General features: G+C 39.0%; 1 long non-coding RNA gene across 1 annotated transcript in view; it reads left to right on the forward strand.

Moving 5' to 3' along the window:
- Positions 1–9847, forward strand: part of LOC128852220 (uncharacterized) — a 59550-nt gene extending 49703 nt beyond the window's left edge. The window contains exon 3 of the long non-coding RNA XR_008449933.1: positions 9002–9847. This is a non-coding gene — a long non-coding RNA (uncharacterized LOC128852220). The remainder of the gene's footprint in view (positions 1–9001) is intronic.
- Positions 9848–17170: the final 7323 nt, after the last annotated feature.

A 17170-nucleotide genomic window follows, 5' to 3' on the forward strand; every position in this document is an offset into this window, starting at 1 on the left:
AAGAGCATCAGTCATACTCATCTATTCCTAAAAAGGTGCTTGTACTCCTAAGAGACTTGCTAGGCTAGAGGATCTCACATGAGGTCATGTGCTGGGAGCCCTTGAAAATGACAGAGCAGGGACTGGAGTCTGACTCGTGTGTAAGGGAATCTTCCAAATCCAGCTATTGTCTATTCTGGATAACAGCAAGAGTGACACTAGTTTTAAAGGCTACCTGAACTGTGGAACACACCTTCTGGAAGATGAGACTACCCAGGAAAAGTGATGATAGTATTTCAGTAATTTTCCAGACAACCAGACTTCATTCAAATAAACAAGTTTCCAACTGCATTGTCAAAGGCAAGATGTTTCCAATGTGAAGGAAACCAAAGTACGGATATCTGCCTGAGTTTGCAAAGAGCCTGAAACAATAATTCCGAGTTGGTGAAGACAAGTTAAATGGCAATACTTGACAGTTTATAGAAAGTGTTAAGAAAGTGGAAATACAGAGAGTTCTGCCTGCATCTCAGAAAGTATGTGGTATAAAACATTAACCATGTGAGAGATATGAAGGAACAGCAAATTTGGAAAATTTCATTGTCCTAGATGTGAATTTCTGCTTGCAAACATCCTGGAAAATATGAGACAGTCCTGAGGATTTCCCTGTATGCATGGAGTGTCCTATAACTGCTTTGTCTTTATGGATCATACATTTAATGTGATATCTTTGCTTCTTGACCAGCTGGGCGTAAGCCTTGTGTAAGTTAGTCTGCATCTTAGTTTATAGTTCTGGGAAGACACTTGCGTTTGTGTGCAGACTGTGTTCCTTGTCAAACCCTCATGTTGTTATACAAAGCTCTGTATTAATTTGGTTCACATTGCAAAATAAATCCTCCTGACAACTCGAGGTTTGTTTAGTAAGGCTTGAGCAACATGGAGAAGTGTTTATGGACTGAATGTAATACTATTATGAAAGATACTGCTTATACGTTCTCAGCGGTGATCCAGCCCAATATTTCACATTTTGGCCCAGGCTACTGCTTTGTGCTATCTTTATAGATAGTTATCTGTGGCCACTTCAGAATTACTTGGTTCGATTATTTATATATAGACTTCTTAAAACTCGTCTGCTTAAACGACAACCTGTGTTTATGGCAAAGGATTTTCTGGAGTTCTGTGCTGCCTCTAGCAAAGTGACTCAGCCTGATTATGGGTAAATAGGCAACGCTGCTGTGAAAACCAGCTTTCTGCAGACCCAGAGGGTCAAAGCAGTAGCCTGGAAATGCATTTGGGTCACCACGCAGACAGGAGAGACCTTTAACAATTACTTTTAATTTGACTTGCAATCAAACAGAAATAGATGGCAAAGCAGGAAATGGTATCTTTAGGCATGACATGAAATAGTATTGCTGTCAACTTGAATAAGAAATTCTTACTTCTTTTTAAGCGGCTACATATTTAAATAGCCTGTAGGGTCAAACAGCCTTTCCTGCAGCCCTTTGATAGCTGGCCTGATAACAGCATATACACTATAAATATCCTAAATCAATAACCCTGTATCACTGCTGAAAGCAGGCGTGTTCACATATCACAGCAGATGGGAAGAAAGCAAATAATATTTGTCTTGCCTTTCAAATTGATTTCCTGTTTTCAGTAAGCCAGAGTCTGTCCATATGTTAATCAGATTGCTAAGAAAGATAGCAGGGCTCAGGGCAGCAGACTTTTACTTGACCTGCTCAGAGACGGGGTTCGAGGAAGGGAGGAGGAAGTCCTAAATGGTCCTAAAATATCTGTGGCAGAAGTAGTTTTTACTAATGTTATGCAAATGCCGGTAATTCGCTGACTTTCCTGGAAAGTGCTGAATGCTCTCTCCTTTCCTTCCTAGGAAGACAATCTTCACAGTGCTCAGTTAGCTGTAGGGTTGGATGTCTTCACTGAGGATTTCTTAATACATCTTGTGTTTCATCTTGGAGAAGGTGAAAATTCTGGCATCCCAATATTGGGTAGAAAGACTCAAGGTCCTTGGGCAGTGCAAAGGCTGCAGCACATCTCCTCTGCCTTCCCTTGCCCTTCTTCAGTCAGTGCGCTGTGTTTCTTTACTGCTCTGAACTTGTGCTAACACGTGGCTAATTCAACTGCAATGTGCCCTGCCATGAGGCACAAAGACTGTCCATAATGGCTTCCAAATGGACTCCCAGGTCATATTTTTTTTCTCTTCAGATGGAAGATTTTAATTATCTTTAATGACAAGTAGTTCAGAGATAATTTGTGTGCACATAAACTCTAATAATGTTTATGGTCAATACATAATTGCCTGGGAGAAAATGATGGTACACTTGATGTTCTGAACGTATTTTCTGTGGAAGGTGTTTATGTGTATTCTACAAGCTCTTTGGTTTTATTCTGGTTTTAAAATAACAGATTTGTAAAATGTTCGGTGCAACGGTGTGAAGAAAATAATTTCAGTGGATGTTTAGTCAATACTCATGGTATTGAAATCTCACGTGGCAGCTGCAGTTCTGCAGAAGTTGTGTGTTCGTGCCAATGTGACATACTTATATTATCATAAACATAAAACCCAACCAAATATATCTAACATATCCTATATGGAATATACAGTAAATACCAAAATGAATGGGTAATATGTCAAATTTGTATACATTTGGTGTTTTGCACTTGGCTGATATAAGACAAGATGATCCTGGCATCCCCATTGAATCGCAAGTAGCACTTTCAGTCTTTTAAGACGAAGGTGGATCCAACAGGCAGAACACTACGCTTGGTTTAGGACACTACTTTCAAAAACCTACCTTCATGTTGGATTTTTAGCAAGTCAATGATCTATACCATTTTTCCCCATCTCGTGATGGAGAGCAGTACTTCCTGCCTTGTGGAGCTGAAAAATACCCTGAGGACTGGGATGTGGTCAGATTCCACAAAGATACCTAAAAGAGAAATGGGTGTGCCAAGGATTAATTTAATCCAAATCTTAATTTATGGTGCTTGCTGTTTGGGAGCTCGAAGGGGAAGAAATGAGATGAAAATGATGCTGTTAACTTCTTTCCTGTGCACAGTGCCCAATGGCTGTGTTCAGGAAGCATTTAAGAAGTCCAAATGCAGGGAAGACCACAGCTGATCATTCTTTATATTTCTGAAGTTAAAAGACAAAAACATAAGACCACCCCTTCCTGTAGTGGCTTTTATTATTAGAAAAGAAAAGCAGTTTTTTTGGAGAGGAAGGATGATTTTATGGAGCTGGAAGCCAGATGATCTCACTTCTAATCCTAGTGTTGACACAGATTTTCCTGTGCAACCTCAGAAAAATCTCTTGCTGCATTCCAGTTCCAATCAGTAAAATGCAACAATCATTCTTTGTTATCTCTGAGGAGCACTCTGCAATTAATAATGCATTTTTTTTAAGTGCTTGAAGATGGTAGTTTTTTATCCAGTCAGGTTTTTTATTGTTCTTTTAAAAGCATTTAAACAGATTAGGTCTCAATTCTTGTGGCAGTTTAGGAGTTCTGCTTGTGTCTCCGTTGGTATATACCTCAATCCATTTCAAAGTTCTTTCATGAACTAATGTGTTGGCAAAATAGAAAAGCTCTGGAAATAAATGGAGTTCCTGATGAGTATTTTGGTAATTCCATTAAGAGAAACAAAAAGATATAATCAAGTGAAACTTGTTAAAGTATTTTTAAAGTCACTATTCTAAAATATGTAATCAACTGATATCTTGATTAAGAGCCAAACTGCCTCCAACCTTGTGCTGCCTACTTCCATGCCGCTGCTGCTACTACTGCTACCCAGAAGAGGTACACATAATTTCTTTTCCCATAGTTTCTGCCCTTATACTTTTATATATGCCACCGTGTCATCATGATGCACAATAACCTGTGGAAACCCTACAGATACTTTGACTCACTGCTACTTCAGGTTGGCCATAGAATTCTCTGGAGTACTCGGGGTGTAACATTCTCCAGAAGGCAAATTTTTAACTTTTCAAAACCCATCATTTGCCTTTGTCATGTTAGGAAAATGTTCATAATGGGACTGAAAAGCAGTCAAAGTTTGAGCTCAAAAACTCTCTTTTTGGTGACTCTTTTGGGTTGAGTTAATGGGTAGAGCCTTGGCAAAGATTGTAATGTTTTGCAGCAGCCACTGCAAAAAAGAATAGGAGAGAAGCCAGAGAAAAAGTGACATGGGTAAGGTTACAGAGCAGTTCAGCACCTGAATAGGGACAACATTACAGATCTCCTGGTTCCAGCTTAGTGCTTTAGCCAACAATTTATGTCAGTTGCTAAATATCCAAATTATTCATCCTGATTCTTACTGCGCATATAGTTGGGTCCCCTCTTCCTTTTCCATATAATCACCATTTAAAAATCAGTACAAGCATCTTTTTGTTCCTTTTATTTGCTTGCCATTTTCCTAGCTGCAAATCTGATTCTTGGTAGAGACAGTTACTGTAATTTCTATGCTGTTATCTGATCTATTTTTTAGTGTGTGTAGCTGGTTTTGAAAGCAAATACAGAGTAATCCAGTTAGACTTTATTTAAATCCATTCAGTAGGAACAATTATCTCAAATGCTGCAGCTTCTGACATGCATCACCCTAGAAAAGGACACAATGATGTGTATAAAAATATGACCATTTAACTTGAGTGGTGCTTAGAGGACATGAGAATACAATCACCCTGTTGCTTGAAATAATATTATGTGGCTAAAATGTGACAAACGGGTCTTGACCATAGCCATTAATGTCTATGCTTAATAAAGAGGGTCTAATAAAGGCACTCCAAAAAAGTTACCACATATTACAAAGAGTTGCTGTGCTGTTTACATCAGCAAATATTTTAGGTAGAGGGAGAAAATCGTTAAGTGTTGGCTGCTAATCTTGGGTGAATGTAATAGATTCAATTATGTAATGTGACAATGAATTTGCTCTACTTTGCCTTGGGTTAGAATTTAAGCTTCTCCCCTTCAGATTTATTCAGATTGTTAAGTGGCTGCTGAGAAGCTGGAACTTTGTCAAACCAACTTGGCTTTAAATTTTAAATTATTTTTAATCAATATGTGAAGAGGCCAAGCTCTGCCATATGTTACTCACCATCCATTAGTTGGTAGCTGGTCATTAAACTCTCACTAAGGTTTCCTAACTGTGACTATTGTGGTGATTTTTTTCTCTCTCTCTTTGTAGAGTATGGGCAAAGGGGAGCATTCGTGGCAGATTGCCTTGAGGACAATAAAAACTCTCATGTAGTATGGTTGGTTGTTCAGACACAGACAATAGAGACATTTTGCTATTACCATTTGCCAGCTATCAAGGGGTTTCAAGTCCCCTCCCCCTTGGTGCCTACAACTCAAAACAGATGCAAAATCTTTCTTTTCAGTCCTCTTGAAACGACCTGTGGTGGTGCAGTGTCATTTAGAGGAGAAATTATTGGAGTGAGAGTGGCTTGTAACAATAGGGGCCTTGTGCCAGGCACATGACAGAACAGTGAGGGGGCTGTTGGTGACTTTATTGGGGAGGAGAACGGCGATCTGGCAGGTGCTGCCATTGTTAAAGGTCTCCGCTCCTAGACAGTGGTCGCAGATGAGTTCATGTCATTTTGTTCAAGCTCTTTACGCCGGATTCAGTGATGTGACACTGGTCAAGTAGCCGATCCAGCTTTTCTGATCTCCTTGACCTGGTCCCTTCTGTAACACAACCCTTTATTGCTGAGATATGTCAACATGCTTCCAGGCCATATGGCTTCAAGCTAGAGTAACTTTTGTGCTCTCAGAAAGGGACATAATCACTTAATGTTTACTCTTCTAATACAGCCCTGGTACTCGCTACTGATCTTGGCATTATTCTGTGAAGATGCCATCCAGAAAACCAATTAAACTGTATTGATATAAAATAGATACTTTGGTTTAATGCTGAATTTGACAACAACAGAAATGGTTGTTTATGAGCTGAAAGCTCCCACTGGATATATTTAGAAACATGGGCTCTCAAGGGGTTCCTTTTAATATTTACAGCAATTCTGGGTGGGATTGCCAACTAGCAAGGGTGAAGAAGTTTAAATTTTTTTACACTCAAAAGAATCGCATGAGTGATGTTGAGTAGAAAAGGTTAAACACATTGAAGTGAATGTATTAATGCATTAATTTTACTCATGTCACCCCTTTTCTCAAAGCACCAGGCCACACTATAATAGCTACATCTGCTTCTGTTGTACATATTGTTTAGTGCTAGATTTTTGGCTCGGAGAATAGAAACTGGTCTTTCTGTGGGGAAACAAAGAATTTGTTTTTGTAAATTGCCATTTTTTTTCTGAATAAATCATGAAAAATGCGGCAGATTGAACAGATCAGCCATATGGAAACTGGCAAATTTTAGTCTGCTAAGGATAATCAAACATGGATGTTACATAGTCTAATGAAATACATGTTTGTGGCACAGGAGAGAAGCAGAGAGACACAAAATGAGGAGATGGCCCTCAGAAAGAAAAATTGCATCTTTCGGATTAGAACTGCTGACATACAAAAGATCAGAAGTAGTTTCAGAGCCAGTTAACAGACGTGGCATAGGTAGATCTCATACAAACAGTGGTTATACATCCAAAACTGGCAGACAATTTATAAAATTCCACTAAAGGGGCATGTTTTTTGTCTTAACAAACATCATAGAGCTGTGCTGATACATTAGGAGCTAGAATAAAGACTTGGTGATGATATGTGGAGGAACTTTGACCATATAAACTCATTTGCACTTGAGATAATTATTATTGTTCTTATTAGACATGTTTGACTACCTTTTGATTGTCAATATATAACGTAAAATAAAAGACAGACCAATTTACAAGCAACAAATGTCTCTCATTAAAAAAAAATATATATATTGTATCAGATATAGAACAAAAATAATCAAGAAATATGGCTTGCAGGAAAAAAAAACCTGTGTAACTCTTGCTAGGGACAAAGCGAAATCAAGTATCTCAGTCCTTGTGAGATATGAACCCCCATAAAGCTGAGGAGGAGCTTTTTAAATGTTATCTCTTTTGTTGAAAATCTGAGAATTTACCATATTTTTTCTTATATTTTAAATAATATTTAAATATATATTTTTATCCTGTATTTTAAATGCTTTCTACTAGGTCGCCTTGAAAACTTATGAGGTTTTCCGTTAGGGCAAACAGTTAGCACAGAAAGTAGGTAGTTTCTGGAGTGAAACCTGGAGTCAATGAGCCAGGAACATAATAGGAAAAGGCATGAGGGCTTGTAGGAATGTTTAATATCAGTGTAATGGGAAATGACTCAAGTATGCAACCAGACTCATGACAAACACTCTACAAACAAACAAGCACTTTCCACCTCATTCCACAAAAATAACAAGCAGAAAAGCAAATGTAAAACAAATCTATGGGGCAGTAGAGAAGGGTGTGGGGGAATATGATCTGCTTAAAGAATATCACTAAACCTTCCAATTTCTGCTATCTATAATTCTCCCAGGAAAAGGGAGTCCCATCTCTGGGTGTGCTACTCACTCACATTGTGACCTTTAAACGGAGTAAACCTCTCTGTTCTTATCTGCATTACAAGCAGTAAAAGGGAAGAGATTACTTCCCAGATGTGGGGAGGTTTTCATTAGGTTCAGTAGTGCACTCTGACCCTTTGGATGGCAGAGGCAAAAACACAAAGAAGAATGAGGGCACACACACATACGGTTTGTGAAATTGAGCCAAGTACTCCACACTACCCCAGCTGTGTGACAAAAGCTTGTGCGGTCAAAGAATTCTCTGCCTCCGAAGGGACAGTTCTTACAGCTTGACAGAGCTGCAGAACATGCATTATTGGCACAATACTGTATTAAATATAAAATGCCAAATCCAGGCTTTCAGGGTCTAAGAAATGCCAGGCTTGAACCTGGTTGTCTGTGGAACACAAATTGGCCCACTTGTACAGATGCAATATGACGCAGCCTTTAAAGGTGTGATCAAGCAGCATTTTTCTACAGGGCCTCTGCTCCATTCACAGATCTGCTCAGGAATGAGCTTCAGCTGAGCAGTCTGATGAGCTGGAATGTGAGTATTAAATGAGAGAACTAGAGGCTCACCAGTGGGATAGAGGAGTTTTTTTCATACAGATCCATTCATATAGGGAGTTCCATTAATGTTGTGTGGCCAACCTTAGTTCTGACTTCTCAGGCTTTCTGAATTCTGAGAACTTGATCTTGTTGTCTTTTTAACACTTCTGTATTTATAGGTTTCCATTAGTTAGTTTGTACCTTCTCTACAATTAAAAAAACAAACTAGATGTATGCATATGCATAATTAAAACTCTCACCTATTCTACTCAGAGATAACCACAGGTTCACCAACATAGTTTGGAGTTTTAAATGCAGTGCACAGACCAGTCAAGCTGCAGAGATTCTGGTCATAAGATCAACTTGTAGTGCGTGCACACAGACACACACTTGGAACAGATTTGCTGGTATTTATCAAATGCAGAAAGCCTCCACGCTTGGCTCTGATGGGAACAGCGCCACAGTTATCCAGTTGTCCATCTTGCAGCTTCTTGTTCAGCCCATATTCTTTAATCTGCCCCAGTTCGCAACTCCTACTTATCAACTTGGTGTGTTTTGGTTAATTCTCCTTAGCCTGAGTCCTTTTCTCATACGACAGCTCAATGTCAGTATGTCTGCTTATATTCAGTTTGTATTCAGTTTGCATGTTAGCACCCAAAAAATCCACGCACATAGTTAAGTGAAGGTACTGTGTTTGAATTGAGGGCCAAATCTGGCTCAATCTATTCTCCCACTTCAATTGCCAGTTGTTGTCCCTTTCTCCAACCAATTGTCTTCTGTATCGAAATCCTCTCAGTGTTCTCAGTACTACCTGTAAGCTTTATAATAAGCATAATAAGCAATATACATAAAAATAACAGTGACAGGTAATAAACTAAGCTTAATAGTAATGTTACCAGACCCCCCTGAAAGTGCATGTTTGAAAACTGGCTGTCTTGTGGTTTTTTTTCAGAGACCAAAAGAGGTCATGGATCTTGGAGGCGATGGTGGTGGATCAAGCTCCATCTCAGTGGTCTGAACGCTCCGTAATCATCCCCAGGGCTTATGACGCTATAAGTATTTTGACAGTACTCAAAAATTACCCTATCTTATTTTAAAATAGGAAGCAGTAGTGAGGCAGAAGGATAGCTATGGTCCACAGGGTTTACTTTAAGGGATTCCATTTACAAGATGGTGTGTTTCTGTTAATTACATGGGCAGAATTTTCTTAAGAATACAAATTACTCTCATTAGATGAGTGCACCTGTAATTTCTTCTTTGTCATTCAGTAAACTTGGTTACTCTAGGGAAATATCTATTTCTTATATGCTATGTTATCATTTGTACATCTATGAAATTACTTCTCTCCATTTTTGCAGTATAAAATCTTGCTATGAAAATGATTGGTTTACAGTCATAGGTATAGTTTAGATGAGTGCTTCGGTAGAATACAGTTCATTCAGAACAGGGAAGTTTACTTATCTCAGGCTCTCATGCAACAGAATAAACAAAATGAAAAATTAAATGAAACTAATCTTTTTGTTAAAAATAACTCTCCTGGAAAGGACTGTATTAAGAGCTTATCTTTTAAGAACATGACACAAGAAGTCTGAAAATCATCACAGTATAAACACTACGGTTAGGATGAGAAAATGCAAACAACAAATGTAAGAAACCTGCACACGTAGGGACATATTCAAAGAGATCTTTGCATAGCAAGGAGTATCAGGCTTCTCATCTGATCTGCAAGAATTGATATTGAAGAGGATAAAATTAAGTCCTTTCCTTTGCAATCAAACTTGCTTTCTTTTGCCTAGACCCCCCCCCCCGAAACCGAAAATATAATTCAATATTTTTGAAATGGAAATAGTAACTTCCAGCAGATTTCGTGTGTTAAAAAAGAACAACTATGGTATTCCCCAGTGACTAAAGCTCATTTGCATCTGGTAAAAATACTGATGTGTAGCTAGATAGGTAGGACAGGTAATTAACTATCAGGACTCATAGTGGAAAAATGCCACCAGAGATCATAAAATCATAGAATGGTTTGGGTTGGAAAAGACCTTAAAGATCACCTAGTTTCAACCACCTTGCCATGGAAAGAAAGATCTGCTTTCACAGAAGAGCCACCCCAGATATCTTGCTGAAGAGATAGTCTGGTAACTAATTTGGAAAACATCACTTGCAATATGTTATTTTTGAGAAGGAGAATTATAAATACAGAATAGTCAGGAATGCAATACATAGAAAGTGGGAAATAAACACTGGAGAATTGTCTTGCAGAAATGTAAGGATGTGAGGCTGTGACAGCTGGAGAAAGAGGAGAAGTAAGTGGGATGCTAGAGTCATATTTTACTTTCTAAGATTTTTCTAATGAAGGGGCAAGATGCTCCAGTGTGGTGGTGTTCAGGGACAGCAGCACCTGATGCCCAGAAAAAGTGCAAAAGCTTTGAGCTTGTTGAGGGCTGGAGTCCTCTACACCTAATGGAGGCAGGGTACTACCAGCCAGGCAGAAGTTACTGTTTTCTGCAGGGGAAAGGATCTTTGTGAGATGCAAAGCATTCAGTGGAGTCTAAGACTTCAATAATTCAGGATTTGCCATGGGAACTCTAAGCACCCACTGTACACAGCATGATGTCAGTATTAAGGCATCAAAATGTACCCTTACTGCTGCACACCGAACACCCTCAGCACTATGCAGTGTCACTTCTTTCTCCCAGTAACAGCAATGTAAATCATTAACGAGGTCATCAAGGCTTGCTGGTTTGAGAGCTCAATGTGTCCTACAGATTTCTTGGTCTTTTTACAATGTCAGTGTAGGTTCTCTGTCTTCTGTTGACAATGATGGGAGTTTACCTGGTTCCCTGTCTCTGATATCACATGCTTATTGTGGGTTTTTCCTTGCCTTCGCATCTGATGTTCCTGAGGAATAAAAATGAGTAAACAAAACTGAGGGAACAGAAAGCAAGCAGGCTACAGCCAAAACTCAAGGAAAAATATACAAATAAATTAAATGCACTGTTGGGACGTGAGGCAGATATCTAAAATTATTTGACTTATTAAAAAAAATTCCTAAGAAACTAATACAACTGATCAACTATTTTTAAAGGTTTTTGTAGCTGAGAGGGAAGAACAGTGGCTCTTTCATTACGGCAGGCTAGCAGTCCTGGGAATACTCTGCTCCTCTTCTGCTTGTTACCGAGTACGTTTGAAGAGATGATAACAGCAAGGAGCGTATCATAGCTTTATGATCACTCATCAGTTTTGGGGAGCCTGTGAAACGAAAGGCCCCCGGACGGGCCAAGGTTGAAAGGTTGAGGCTATAACCAGACTTTTTGTTCCTGAGACGGCCAGAGCCATTACTGAACAACAGACAACTGTGAATAGATGATGGGCATCTTTGCTTTGTTGCTGCTCCCTGGTTTAAGGATACCCTTGTCCTCCTTCTGCCCCTTCTATATTTGACAAGTTTGCTTTCAGCAGATATGACAGGCACTGGTGGGGGTCACTGGCCCAATTCCACATTTCCACACTTGGCTTGCTCCAAGTTCACTGGCCTGAACTAATGTCTCCAATGGAGGTCGTACTACTGAACATTATGAGTTTTTATATATTAAACATGCATTAGTGGTTTTACCCTGCTTATCTGACAGCTGTAGAAAAATAAAGAAAATTCAGTTTGAACTTTAAAAAGCAGGGCTTAATCTATGTCCACTACTTTTGTTCCTCACTTTCTTTTTCATTTGCCAATTGCAAAGCTCAAGGGAGATAATAAAATGGAGGAGCTGCTACTTTATACTTCCACGTGCTTCCTAGTGCCTGTGCCTTGCTGGGTGAGCTATATCTAAAACTAGGAAAAGAGTTTTCAGATGGAAATTTGATTAAACAATGCAATCATCTGTCTCTCAATCTGTTTTTTTATAAGGGAAGTATTTTTTTTTCCAGGGGGAATTTTCTTTCAGAGCGTTTTGTATGAAAAGGCAGACGTCATGAATACTGATGGGAAGGGCTCAGTGTTTTGTTATTTCTGTATAACAAAGACAAAACGCTTTAATAAAATCAGAAAACACAGATGTTACTTTGAGTGTATTTTGCATCTTTTACTTTTTTTTCCTTTTTTTAAAAAAGTTGGGAACAATCCCTCTCTCAGACTGACAATAGCAGCTCATGACAGACAAAATTAGCATCTGGAAACTTAGCCAAAAGTTTAGGCTTTTTAGTTTGTTGTTATTGTTTGGGATTTTCTTAGATGGTGAAAGGCACGCTTGAAGGAAGAGGCATGGATGAATTGAAAGCCCTTGTTTCTCACTCGCAGTATAGTTTGACTGGATTTTAGATTTTATAAACAGTTTAAAGTGGGAAAATGCACAATCCTTTGTTTAGAAATTAGCCCATTGTGTTTTTCTCTTTTTTGTGTGTGAGGACTTCAGAGGGAAGTTTCTGCGGTCTGATAATATAGACTTTTTGTACTTGTTTAAAGAGATCACATTTTTATTTACGAAATAGAAGAGTTTCTGTATGTCAGTGAAAAAGAGCATCTAGCAATTTTTCCTAAGTAATCTCTGTTTCTGTGGAAGGAGTGAGAGATACCTGGTGATACCTTGTTGCTCAGACCCGTGACTGAATAGTGAGCAAAGTGAATTAATATTGTAGGATCACAGAATCGTAGAATGGTTTGGGTTGGAAGGAACCTTAAAGATCATCCAGTTCCAACCCCCCTGGCCATGGGCAGGGACACCTTCCACTGGATCCGGTTGCTCATAGCCTTATCCAGCTTGGCTTGAACACCTCCAGGGGTGGGGCATCCTCAGCTTCTCTGGGCAACCTGTTCCAGTGCCCCACCACCTTCACAGGAATAAATGTCTTCCTAAAATGTAATCTAAATCTCTATTCTCAGTTTGAAAATATTCCTCCTCATTCTTTCCCTGTGCTCCCTGATAAAGAGCCCCTCCTCAGGTTTCCTATAGACCCCCTTTAAGTTCTGGAAGTCTGAAATAGTAATTTCATTACTTTTTGCTCAGTAATATTTAGGTCTCCTTGTTGGTTTATATTCTGTGAATTTTACAGTGGCAAAGATGGCTACTAGAAACTGCTCAGGGTCCAGAAGACATCTTCTAGCACGACACATATCTTGTGTGCTTACTGTTTTACTCCGTGCTCAGAATGCTGAGTGCTAGCAGGGCTGTCCTTAGAGTGCCTGGAGCTGGGAGGGATCATGGTTGAGGATTACCTCCAAGGACACCTGGTTGTGGGATCTCCATTTCACCCAGAGCCAGGAAACCACATCTTCTAAGTTTATGTTTTGCCTGATGTTTAAATGCTTCTGAACACAATGGAGGAGAAAATCTGCAGAACATACCTTTCTATGAGATCTAGCATGGGTATATTCAGTGCCAGACTTGGGGGGGAAACATCATGGGATTGGTTCTCGTGTGCTTTTGACACAGTTTGGATCTCTGTGCTGATGGGGCTGTACTTTAGAACAATGGCTACTTCAGAATGGTCTCCAGATTCCTCACAACTGATGTATGTTTTACTCTAAGAAACAAAAAATATGAGATATTTTCTGTTCAAGAAACAATTAATTAAGAGGCAGGATTTTACAGCTTTCCTGGTTTTGTCCCGGGAATGTTCTCTTCTCTCTCCTTTGTTCAAGCTACCTGGAAATTTCCTAATGAAACATACTTTCTCAGGGTTGCCGGTGGTCAGTCGCTGTCTGCACAGCATATTTGTAAATGGATTTTCTGGTCATGCTCTCTTTTATTCTTTCGGGATATAAGCTCTTCAGAGAACATACCTCTGGATTTATATTGAGTTTAAGAAATTGAGGGGAATACTGGGAAAATTCACCTGGAAAGACTGAAAGGTTATATTATTGTCAAAACAAAATATTAAGATTTGGGGGATTTGGCTTTTGTTTTCTGAATCGACTGTGTGGCATGTGGGTTAAAACCTTAAGTACATGACAATGGAAGAGAAGAGCTTGTAATGATTATAGCTTTATTGTAGGACAGAAATAAGACCTGCTGAATGCATATAAACAAAATTGTGAAGAAGAAATGGTGTTGTAACGAGAAGGGATCAGAGTAGAAGAGGAAGCACCACTCATATTCCATTTAAAAGGTAAAACTGTCACATTCTTACTTCAAACTATCTAGCATTTGAATGTTCCTTCTCAAAGGAGATATGTAAACTGAGAGAAATCAACGAAAATAACTAGATCTGATTTCAAAAATGTTCCCTGAAATACTGTGTGATCTCTAGTGTGCAACTGCACAACAGGAAGTTGTCTGCAGTGGTAGGAAATAGTATATCCTCTGAGTCTACCTTTATATACAATATTTAGTAAAGAATCACTTTAATAAGGAAAAACTATTTCTAATTCTGATACCAGTGACACTTCCTTATTTCAGTAGCATTATCTATTTGGATTTACAGAAACTTATTCCCAAACTAATTATGTAGTTTTTCTTCCTATGTAAATATTACTACCTGTCTGCATTAGTGTTTCTGACGCAGGAGGATCCAGCAGATGAAATTTTTGTTTTTCAGCTTATTAATCCAACTCTTGATGTGCAATAGAGTAGTGTGAATGACCCCCGGATTAACTGTGAAAATGAGGAGACTAGTGAGATGCTGTATGGTCCATGTCCATGGCTGGAAAACTGAATTTTCAAAGAATGGTCTTGTTTTCCTGGGCCTCTGAGAGGATTTGGAGTATGTTTGTTGTCAGAATAGAAGAATTCAGGAGTGGTAGTGGGAGAGAAAGGGGCTTTGGTGGAAATGCAAGATAAGGAAAATATTGTTTTGTGTAGGAAAACATCTTGTATCCAGAAAGTATAGTACGAGGTACTGTGAGAAAGTCAGTACTGAGGTTTCTGGCTTTTCACACAGCTTGTTTATAATGAAGACCATTCCCTATCACTTCCATGTGGAAGCATTACTTCACACTTGCCACTGCGCAAGAGCAAATGGAACAGAAGAGCTTAATTAAAGTTATAGGGACTTCTTTATAAGAGAGCAAATGTTAGTTTAATGATACAGTTACAAGTCACAAAGAAATCGGAGCAGACGCCCCCAAGTTTTATACATTTTTGGCAAAGTAAGTGGGAAACTATGTGCTAAAGCGAGGTCAACAGATGGAGGAAGAGAGGTACAGGAGGGGAAGAAAGCTACACACCCATGTATGAAACCAAAAAAGCCCCCCAAACCCCAATCAAACAAACAAAAAGAACTAAAGAGGCAAACTTTGAAAGAAACAGATTTTTAAACAATGTTTGCCAAATGAGCAAACTTTTTTTCCTGAGGGCAGATGCAAAGTGCCTTTTCAGTTAATTTTGGATAGAAATAAGTGAACACATGCTGTGCTTTAATAAATCTTGGCACAATCACAATAGCAAAACTTAGATTTTGATGAACAACTCTGTGTTGGAGTACGGTGATGCTCACCAATCCTCTTTGCGCTCTTCCCTCTCCTTTTCTGCTTTGGAAAACAAAAATTATCAGTGGTATGCAGAAGTCTTTTCCTCTGTCCCACACAAGGGCACAATCAAAGCAGCCTGATCATCTTTGTAACACCTAGAAAGTACCTAGCTGTTTGAAATCTACTAATTTGAATGTGGGGTTGGGAGTCAGAACTCAGCACTTCAAAACCTTTATAGGTCTGACCCTGGGCAAAAACTAGTTAACTTTATATTTTCGAAATTTTCATGGTCTGGAGTGAATTCTTACCTAACCCTTCTGAAATTCCTTCTCAGGAATTCAGCTTCTAAATTTCCATCTTAAATTCATCCTTCAGCTGCAAAATAATTTGATTTTCCTGAAACCAAGATATTGATGTAAAACTCTGTGAATCTTTGTGGTCCTTTTTATGAAATGGGATAAAACAGTCACAGACAATTTATTCCACTCCTATTTTGGATCATTGTTATATTTGCTTTGAAAAACATAGTGGTGTTTCATAACATGTTTGCATAATCATGTAGTTCTGTCTCTGGATTTGCTATTATCTTTTCTCAACCTCCCAACATTGTGCTGTCTATTTTTTATTTTGATAATTTTTTTTTTTTTTAAATAAGACCAGGTTCAGAAATGAAATCTTGGCTCTGTCAAAATCAGTGGAAACAATCTAAGTCTTTAAGAGAATCAGGATTTTAATCTCAAGTATTTATATTTATCTAGCTCGCTTGCATAGTTATAAACAACAATAACAACGATAATAATAATAAACATGTAACATGTTCTGGTCCCTGGAAAATATATCAGATAAAACTTAATACAGCTGGTAAGTCTGGAGTATGCTTGTTATCAGGCTATTATAACTGTATCTAAAAAGGACAGATTGCGTGGGGGAACATTATCCTGACTGCAGATGTGTTGACATTGATGAGCCTTACAACACGTGATGCATTCATACAAAGCCCTGATGTTTAATGAAATATACAGTTGGCGAATTCCTGCCAGTCCATTTTTCTGGGCTGCCATAACCTTTTTGGAGAATAGTTTTAATGCATAGAATTGGTTTAATGTATAAGTTTCATTATGTTGAATTCCGACAACTGGATTTTGTACAAATCCTATGATACATAAAATTACAGAATCGTAGAATGGTTTGAGTTGGGAGAGACCTTAAAGATCATCCAGTTCCAACCCCCCTGCCATGGGCAGGGACACCTCCCACTGTTATCAGACTGTCCAAGGCCCCATCCAACCTGGCCTTGAACACCTCCAGGGATAGGACAGCCACAATTTCCCTGGGCAACCTGTGCCAGTGCCTCACCAGTCTCACCCTGAATAAATTCCTCCTTATGTCTGGTCTAACTCTGCCCCTCTCCAGTTTATATCCATTCCCCCTTGTCCTATCACTACATGCCTTTATAAAAAGTTCCACCCTAGCTTTCTTGTAGCCCCTTAAGGTACTGGAAGGTTGCTATAAGGTCTCCTCGGAGCCTTCTCTTCTCCAGGCTGAACAACTTCAACACTCTCAGCCTGTCCTCATATGGGAGGTGCTCCAGCCCTCTGATCATCCTTGTAGCGTCCTCTGGATCCGTTCCAACAGTTTCATATACTTCTTATGTTGAGGATTCCAGAACTGGACACGATATTCTGGGTGGGTTCTCACAAGAGAGGAATAGAGGGACAG

This window comes from Cuculus canorus, chromosome 5 (assembly GCF_017976375.1).
Source record: "Cuculus canorus isolate bCucCan1 chromosome 5, bCucCan1.pri, whole genome shotgun sequence".
Taxonomy (NCBI): domain Eukaryota; kingdom Metazoa; phylum Chordata; class Aves; order Cuculiformes; family Cuculidae; genus Cuculus; species Cuculus canorus.